Consider the following 9,523-nt stretch of genomic DNA (forward strand, 5'->3'; position numbering starts at 1 on the left):
CATTGTTGACCAATTTGTTTTCTGTGAAAGCCTGAGAGATTTTTTTTTTTTTTTTCTTTCTAGGTGATTCTCTTTAGGCATACTATACATTGTCGATCACTCCTCTGTGGTCCCATAATATCCTTGATCAGAAAATTAAGGACCAAACTGAGCTATAGGATGTCACAGCAGAGGATCTCTCACATCCTGAGTCCTCTTTGACCTTGAAGGGCTAGAGGCAAAATATTTGCTATCCCTTTAGCCCATTTATCTCTCTAGTTTTTGGTCTCCAAACTTTAGTTGTTAAGCATCCAGAAGAAAAGCTTAATGACATTACCCTGTAATGGAGATGATAAGAGTAATATTACCATCTATCTGAGTATCAAACACCTTTGACATAAAATCGAACTGTTAGGGCCAGGGAGATGGCTCAGTGGGATAAGCGCTTCCCTGGCAAGCTCAAGGGCCTGAGTTCAATCCCTGGTTCCGCAAAAAAATAAAAAGTAAAAAGTAAAATAAAATAAAATAAAATCGAACTGTTATTTTCTAACAACCATGGCTATTCTAATATTTGAGTCCCTATATAATGTTAAAAGACAACAATTACATATTTTTCCACAAATTAAGAAACCCAAACCATACATAACATTGTAGTATGACAATCCTGATGAAGTTTTGTGACATACTTAAATTTTCACTTTAACATAACCCTTTTAACCAATCATCTCCAGCTAATATATAAGAAACTTTCACCTAGTCATCCTGTAAATGGGATATACATCACAAGGGTTTTTTTTGTTAGATAGAGGTTTGAATCTGAAAGAAAGTCTTTTCACAATTGGCAATCTTTGTTTTAAAATCTAGAAGATCTTTACACTTGGAATCATGAGTGTACTTACTACAGCATGAGATTAACAATAATGAATTATCATACACCTGTAAAAACCTTTGTTTCTTAATTTAGTTTCATACCAAAAGAATTTTTTTTAATTTTATTTATTTATTTATTTATTTGTGTGTGTGTGTGTGTGTGTGTGTGTGGCCAGCTCAGCCCACCAGGGGGCGGGGCTGGCTGGCATGTGATGCTGGGGGATTGAACCGCAGTCCCTGTGCTTTGCTAAGCTTGTTCTAAATAGGTGCTTTAGACCACTAAGCCATCTCACCAGCCCCCCAAAAGAATTTTTTAAGAGAAAATCTTATTATAATTTTTTCTGTAAAAAATGTATCTTTAAATCATCTGATAACTTAGGAAAAATCATGCTTTTACATTATATCCCAAATTGTATTATGAACAAATGATCAAAAACGAAAAAGGAAGAACAGCTCTTCACAGAATGACATACAAACACATAAACAATACACAGAACACATAAACCAGCATCTTTACAAAAGCAAGAGTGCACTCAAATATATATTTCTGGCCAAATTAAATTATAGTAACTATTACAATTTTTAGAAATTTATAATTATAGAGGGGCAGGGGAGATGGCTCAGTGGAACAAGCACTTCCCTGGCAAGCACAAGGGCCTGAGTTCAATCCCCAGTTCCACCAAAAAATAAAAAATAAAAGAAAGAAATTTACAATTATAAATAGGCTAATCATATCTTGTTATTTGTCAATTATCAGAGCTCTCTTATCAAAAATTTTGGAAGGAATAAAATATTTTATCTATAATTAATATGCGTATTTTGTATTTTGTATTTTTTTGTCTTAATACTAGTAAAATGTAGCTCAGTAATTCTCGTATATTTTATCATCTATTTAGACCTTAGATTTCCATTTGGTTAGTTGCCTTCAATAGGCCCCAGGTTGGATCTAGCCTCATTGCTGTTAACTTATTCTCCAGATCTGGCTTTGTGGTACAGCCTGACAGTGCACTCTGGTACACAAATTGGTCGTTCAGCATTCTCTGGAAAAACAGGAGCATACCTTCTGCTCCAGGTTAGTAGTGAACTGGGTCCCTTCCATTATATAATATGGAGATCTCTCCAAAGGACCATTCCTAGCATTTTTTCTCTTACCTGATGGAATTGTCTTTCTGCTGCTGTGCTTATATCTTTTGTAGAATTTAAAAAGTTAGTAGTATATATTGCCAACTGAAGTCTATTATGAGGTGTGAATTTTGTAAGGAAAGATTCTCCCTTTTGTTTTTGTAGTTGAATTTTAATTGAATAGTATGCACATTTCACTATTCCTTGACCTTGAGGGTTATAAGGAATCCCTGTGATAAGGGAAATATGAAAAGTTTTACAAAACTTTTGGAAGGCAGCACTTAAATATGCTGGGCCACTGTCAATCTTAGGTGGTTTTGGGCAGCCAGGGGCACTAAAAGCATCCAGTGAGCAATGACATATTTAGCTGCTTCACCATACAGGCAGTAGCAAATATGACTCTTGAGGAAGTGTCCACTGAAACATGGACCCGATGCAAAGAATCAAATTCAGGAATGTAGGGCCAGGGAGATGGTTCAGTGGAATAAGCGCTTCCCTAGCAAGCGCAAGGGCCTGAGTTCAATCGCCAGTTCCACCAAAAAAAAAAAAAAAAAAAATTCAGGAATGTGTGTAACATCCATCTGCCAAAGATGATTGGGGTGTAACCCCTGGGGACTGACTCTGGCAGAAGGTGAGGGTAGGTATTTTATACATGAAGAACATCATTTAACGATTTCCCAGGCCTGTGCTCAGGTACAATGAAACTATTTTCATAAGGTAGAAGCATTTTGATAAAAGGTGGCGTAAGATGCAGAAGTCTGTTGAATAGTATCTGAGGGAGTAATAGTCACAACACCCAGCAATCTGTCTATAATAGCATTCTCTTCAGTGTGGGGTCCTGGCAATTGAGAATGATAGCATATATGATCAATAAAACAGGGAACATGAAGTGACTATATAACAACCTGGAGAGTGTGAAGTAAATGAAAAAGGCCTTCTTGACTAGTGTATATAGTGGCAGTTTCAATATAGTGCATTACACCACATACATAAGCACTGTCTGAAAAAAAGTTTAATTGGAGTGAATGAATGATTTTGAAATACCCATAAGACTGCTTGTAATTCAGTCTTTTGTGCAAAAGAGAAAGCTGTGTCCTGCATTGTGAAAGAGAAGGCTGTTAGTAACCTCCCTGACCTGAAATTCATCCATCCATGAAGACCAAGATGCCCCCTGCTATAGGGACTGTACTTATTTCTGAAGGAAAGACAAAGGGTGTAAGAGAAGCAAATTGTATTAATTTATCTGAAGGATAATGGCAGTTAATAACACCAGAGAAGTTAGCCAGTGCAGATTGCCAAAAGGATGAAAATTTCCATAATGATTTTTGCTGAATTGAAGAAAAATGAACAATGATAGTTTGTACTTCATGATCAATGAGCTGAATCGCATACATACATCCATGTGCAGTAAGTTCTGCCACAGCATCATGAAAGGGAATAATAGTTTTATGTGGAGTATGTGGCATATGTAGCCATTGTAAGGGACCTTGAGACTACCAAAGAACCCTGGTGGGCATATACTGAGTTGGGAAACTAAAAGTGTTGGCAAAAAAATAAAAAATAAAAAATAAATAAATAAATAAATAAAAGTGTTGGCAAAGGGGCCAGAGAGATGGCTCAGCAGAATAAGCACTTCCCTGGCAAGCGCAAGGGCCTGAGTTCAATCCCCTGTTCCGCCAAAAGTGTTGGCAAAGATGGTCAACTCTAGAGAGCAGAGTATTAAAAAGAGCCTGATTAACTTTATCTAAGGCAATTTTAGCCTTTAGTGTTGTTTTCTTTGAGAAGAAGGGGCTGAGTCTCCCTTGTGAATGTCAAAGAGGACTTAACTTGTGAGTAATTAATTTAAGAGCTGGGTAGAGCCAATTATATTACCAACTAAAGTCTGAAAATCCTTTAGGGTTGTAAGATGTTTGACCTGAACAGTTTTGGGCACAATTTGTCTCTGTTTAACAAGCTGACCAAAATAGGAAGAAGTTATCATAGCTTGTACCCCTTTAGTGACCACCACTAGGCCTGCCACCATTTAATGGGCTGTCAAAATCAAGGACTGTTTAAATCAAGGACTGTTCAAACCCCACTGCTGTTAGATTGTGCTCCAAACCTCTATGTATGTTTATAAAATATCAAAGCTTTTTTTGTAACAATTTTAATGTAGAACTGTAAAACAAGCAATCACATTTATTAAGAATTAAAAGAATTTTAAGTCTTTTAAAATATCCCCTGATAGCAATGGCAGTGGCAGCAGTGCGGCAAAGCAGAAATAGAAGGGAGCCTTTATGACTCTGAACACACAGAGAGGAGCAGGGCAGGGAGATGGGCAGATCCTCTGACCTGAGTCAGGGAGGATGAGACCTTATGGACTTTTGCCGGGGGCGGAGTTTGAGGGGCAGGTTTAGTGATGTATAAGGAGCTGATTGGAGGCTCCCTTGTGTGGGCGGGAAAGGTCAAAGGAGGTTGTACCCAGGGCTGGAGTTGGGAAGGAGGAGGAAGTGGTCACTGGGAAGATAGGCTGTTGCTTTGGGGATTCAGTCATGTTGAATCACGGCCATGATAATATAGCAGTCTGTACTCGGGCTATAACCTATCGTCTTCATTATTATAAATCTTCAGAAATATGTTCTTTTGGGGGAATATAGATAGATAGATAGATAGATAGATAGATAGATAGATAGATAGATAGATATAACTGTTTTTATCGTTAAGATGGAAAGAACCTTTTAATTTAATCGCCTTAAGGGGAAAATGTAAATCTTTTTTTAGTGTCAATTGTAATGGAGAAAGAAGACCACTCTTATTGCCTGCTTTTCTGCTGAATTCTATTCCTGGGGGAATGGCCCTTTGTATCTCTCCAGGTGGACAATCCAGCATCTTTGTAGCTGCCCTACCTGGAGGCCATCCACACTTGCATTTGAAAAGCCCCTTAAAATGTTTTTCCTCAATAAAGTTAATGAGAAAAAAAGAATAAAAAATAAAATAAAATAACACTGAAATTCAAAAAAAATGTTTTTCCTTTAATTAATTTTTTCTACGTTTTAACCCAGTATTTCTTTTTTTTCCTAATTATTTAAAAATTTTTATCAAATAAAGAATGACCAATTGAATGTTATGAGAGTCTGGAGTGATTTCAACAATGTCTTGAGTAGATTGAATTATAACTTTGATTTTTCTCTGTGTGATCAGCATCAGTGACACCAAGCAAAACCTGGAGACTTCTCTGTATTGAGGCTCTGCCTCTAGTCAGCAGTTTCACACTATGGCCTCAGGGCTGGGTGAGTCCTGGGATGGGTTTTCTCAGGCCCACACACCTCCCTCCACGCTTGAAGGGGGCTATGGCTCTGTAGTCACAGCCTCTATGTGCAGCCACTGCCTGTGCCCGCTGTCCCTACACAGCTCCTGTTTCAGCCTCCCCAGCACTGGGATTATAGGCATGCACCACCACGCCTGGTCTTGGTAGCTGGCTCAGCGTTCCCTGGAGGTGGGGCCATTGAGGCGTGTGGTGTCAGGGATCTAACTTGAGTCCCTGAACTTGCCTAAGAGGGTGCTTAGTCCGCTGAGCTATCTTGCCTCCCTCTGTTCCTTTTTTTTTTTTTTTTCCTCTGTTCCATTTTTAACTCAATCTGACTTTTTCCTTTTTTGCTTCTCTCAAATCTGTTTCTCTCTTTATGCTCGTTTACCTTTCTGGCTCTAGTCAACCCATTTCTGGCCCTAGAGAACCAGTTTCTGGCCCTAATGAGCCTCCATCCTCAAATTTTACACCCCAGGTACCAGTTCCAATCCATGCCAGTGCTGAATACTGGCTCTAAGCAGTTCACTTCCCTCCCTTATGCATGCTCTTTGGAAGTGTCCCTGCTGCCCCCACTTATCTCATACCAGGTGTCCTGCTCAGGTGTCAAATGTAGGGATTCTTCTCTCAGTGTGATCCATTATACCTGGGGAGAAATGGTGGCAGGAATGAGGAAAAGATAGACAAGAAGACAAGACCTGGGTTAGGTGGTGGCCCATCTGTCTGGTTGGAGAGATAACCCCGGAGCAACAGTATAGACATTTATTTATATCTTTGCAAAGTTAGTAACATGTAGCACAAGGTTGCCTAGTGACTAATAGCCAACATCAACCAGTCAGGATGTTTATCACAGGACTGAGGCAATTTGACTGCTTTACATACGAGGCCTTGTCCTGCTTTCCCACATTTGAACAATTTTCCAGCTTCTGTGGCTCCCAACATAATTTTTTTTTAACTTTATTTATTTATTTATTTATTTATTTATTTATTTATTTATATAGTGTGTGTGTGGCCAGCTCAGCCCACCAGGGGGCAGGGCTGGCTGGCATGTGGTGCTGGGGGATTGAACCGCAGTCCCTGTGCTGTGCTTAGCTTGTTCTAAGTAGGTGCTTTAGACCACTGAGCCATCTCACCAGCCCTCCCAACATAATTTTTAAAAATTCATTTATTTATTTGGTACAGGGTCTTCTGATGCAGCTCAGACTGATAGTGATCCTGTCTCAGCCTCCCTAGTACTGGGATTACAGGCATGTGCCTCCACACCCAGTTTTTGTGGCCAGCACGGTATGCAGTACCAGGGATCAAACCTGGGTCCTTGTGCTTGCCAAGCAGGTATTTAGACCACCAAACTGTCTCCCTAGCCCCTTTTTCTGGTTTTGCATCAGAGTAATACTTGCTTCTAGGAATGAGTTTGGGAGATTTGCTTTCCTTTTAATTTCATAGAAGAGTTTGAGAAGTAGCGGGATTAAATGTTCTCTAAATTTCTTGTAGAATTCAGCTGTGAATCCATCAGTGCCTGACCTTTTATTAGTTAGTACTTTTTTTAATTATGTCTTCAATTTTATTGACTGACAATGGGTTAGTTTCAATTTTTGTATTTTCTTGATTCAACTTTGGTAATTCATATATATATATATCTTGGTATCTGTCCATATCTTCTTTGTTTTCCATCTTATTAGAATATAGTTTCCCTAAGTGTGTATTGATGATTTTCTGGATTTCTACAGAATCCATTGTGATTTCACCCTTTTCATTTCTAATTGCATGGGTTTGAGTCTTTCTTTTTTTACTAAGGTGGGCTAAGGGTTTGCCAATTTAATCTTTCACAGTACCAACTCTTCAATTCATCGATTCTTTGTATTGTGTTCTTGGTCTCCATTGCATCAATGTCTGTTCCAGTCTTCATAATAATCCCCCTTGTACAAGTTTTGGGCTTGACTTGCTCTTCTTTTTCTAGAAGCTTAAGGTTCAACATTAGGTTGTTTATTTGATCTTGATTTTTCTGATATGGATATCTACCACTATAAATTTCCCCCATAGGACTGCTTACATTGTGTCCCATATATTCTGGTATGTTGTATTAGCATTATAATTGAATTGTAGAAACTGCCTAATTTCTTCTTTAATTTAATCTGTGATCCATTGGTTGTTTAGTAAGGTGCTATTTAATTTGCATGTGTTTATGAAGTTCTTGTGGTTTCTTTTGCCACTGATTTCCAACTTCACTGCACTGTGGCCTGATAATACACATGGGGTAATTTCAGTCCCTTTGCATTTCCTTAAGCATGTTCTATGAGCTAATATATGTTCTACTGTGGATAATGCCCTGGGTGTAGCTTCTACATTGAGGTCTCTCTGCTTTCTCCGTGGGCTTCAATTCTCACTTCAAATCCTTGTCGGGTCCCAGGGACCCATTTCTCTTCTTTTCTTCTTCATGTTGCTATATTTCAGTGTCTGGTCATCAATCGTGGAAAAGCTGTTTCTTCACTTTTTACCACAGCATTTTCCTGGAACTCCTCGAAAATGAGAACAGATTTTATCAGAAATAAAGAAATGAGATGTGGAATGGGGATTTAATTTTCATTTAGTTGATTAAATCTATAAGGCCATAAAGCAGGTAATATAAAATGCTTCTGTGTCTCCATCAGAACATTTCTGAATTCAGTTTTCCTTTCCATCTTTTCCTTCTTCCTGCTGAATGGAGAAGTGGATTATAAATGTTTGCTAAATAAATGTTACAGATTTGGGCTTTGAGGATGTACATTATTTTTCTTGGTCCAGAAGTTCATGAGCTAAAGTAGGATAACTGAGGTAATCCAAGGCTAAAGGAAAGTGAGATCAAGCTGCTCAAGCAACCAGCAGACCAGCATTTGTTAGGCACATAAGGCGGCAGTAAGTGAGGAAGCAGATGTTAGGGAACATCCATTACTGGTTGAGATGATAATGAATAAGTAACTCACTTCATCAGTGGTTCTCAACTAGGATCAGTTTTGTGTCTCAAGGGAAACTGACACTATTTGAAGACATTTCAGTTGGTTGAAAGGTTTGTGGTGCTGTGGTCAAATAGTATTAGAGGCTAAGGATTCTGCTAAAAATCTATACCACACATGGGAGGTTACCCCATAACAAAAATTACCTGGCCAAATGTTGATAGTGCTGAAGTGAAGAAGCCCTAGTCTAGCTGATTATAGCCATATGGTGTGGACCCAAGTGCCAACTCTTCTTAGAGTTTAGGCCAGAGGCAAAATAGATCATTTAGCCAGCCTGTATAACAGCTTGGAAATAGACTATCCAGACTTTTATGATCAGCATCATTAAGCATACTTCATGACTAAACTGAGTACCTGCAAATTTGCTCAGTGAATATTGGAAAGCTTATTCCCCAGAGTTCCTCCCACAATGTAAAGATAATTGCAGCCTTTTTAAGAGTAAAAATGTTCACAGGTCAACAGGTTGAGTCTTGGATACAAAATAGTATACACTGGAGACTTGAGGTGTCAGATAGAGAAACTCCCTTTCTGAATGTGGAGAGGCCAGTGGTATTGACATGCAGCTTCTCCTGTGTGCCAGCTGAGTCCTAAGTGTGGGAACACCCTCACATACCCAAGGCTGGGGCTTGTGCAAGAGAGCCAGGCCAGAGAGGGTTGAGAGGAGAAATCTGTTCAAGACTCTGCAGTTGAGCTGCTGTCTGAACTGGACTAACTCTCTGACTTCCCCAGACATCATTTTATTATAGCTTATAAGTCAAAATTACCATTAGCTGAAGGAGAGGACTGAAGGAAAAAACAGAAGCAAGTTGATTGAGCTGCTCTGGCTGCCAGGCCCTGTGCACATAAATCATCAAGAATACCCCCGTTGGCTCTACAATGACAATGCTGTGGAAGCAAAGATCTATTTGCATTCTGTATCTGCTAGCACACATACATGTATTTCTCATATTAATTAAATCATAATAGATAATTTTGCCTCTCAAAAAATTTTTGCCCAACTGCACTATATGTCAACTGCATGCTGATTCTTCACAAAGCATTATGCTGGTTGCATGGTTCTTGCACCCTGAAGGCTTTCATCCTAGAGGGAAGCAGTCACAGAAACAAGTCACAATACAAGGTGGAAAGCCATAACACCATAAAAAATACATAAGCAAGTCCTATCAGTTCACAGGGAATGGAATAATTAGTATTGTTTCAAAAAGTGGCTTCAGTCAAAAAGTGGTTTCAATCATTCATTATTTTGCTTAGAAATATTATTTATTTATTTATTTATTTA

Source organism: Octodon degus, unplaced genomic scaffold, assembly GCF_000260255.1.
Source record: "Octodon degus isolate 3935 unplaced genomic scaffold, OctDeg1.0 scaffold00074, whole genome shotgun sequence".
Lineage (NCBI taxonomy): Eukaryota > Metazoa > Chordata > Mammalia > Rodentia > Octodontidae > Octodon > Octodon degus.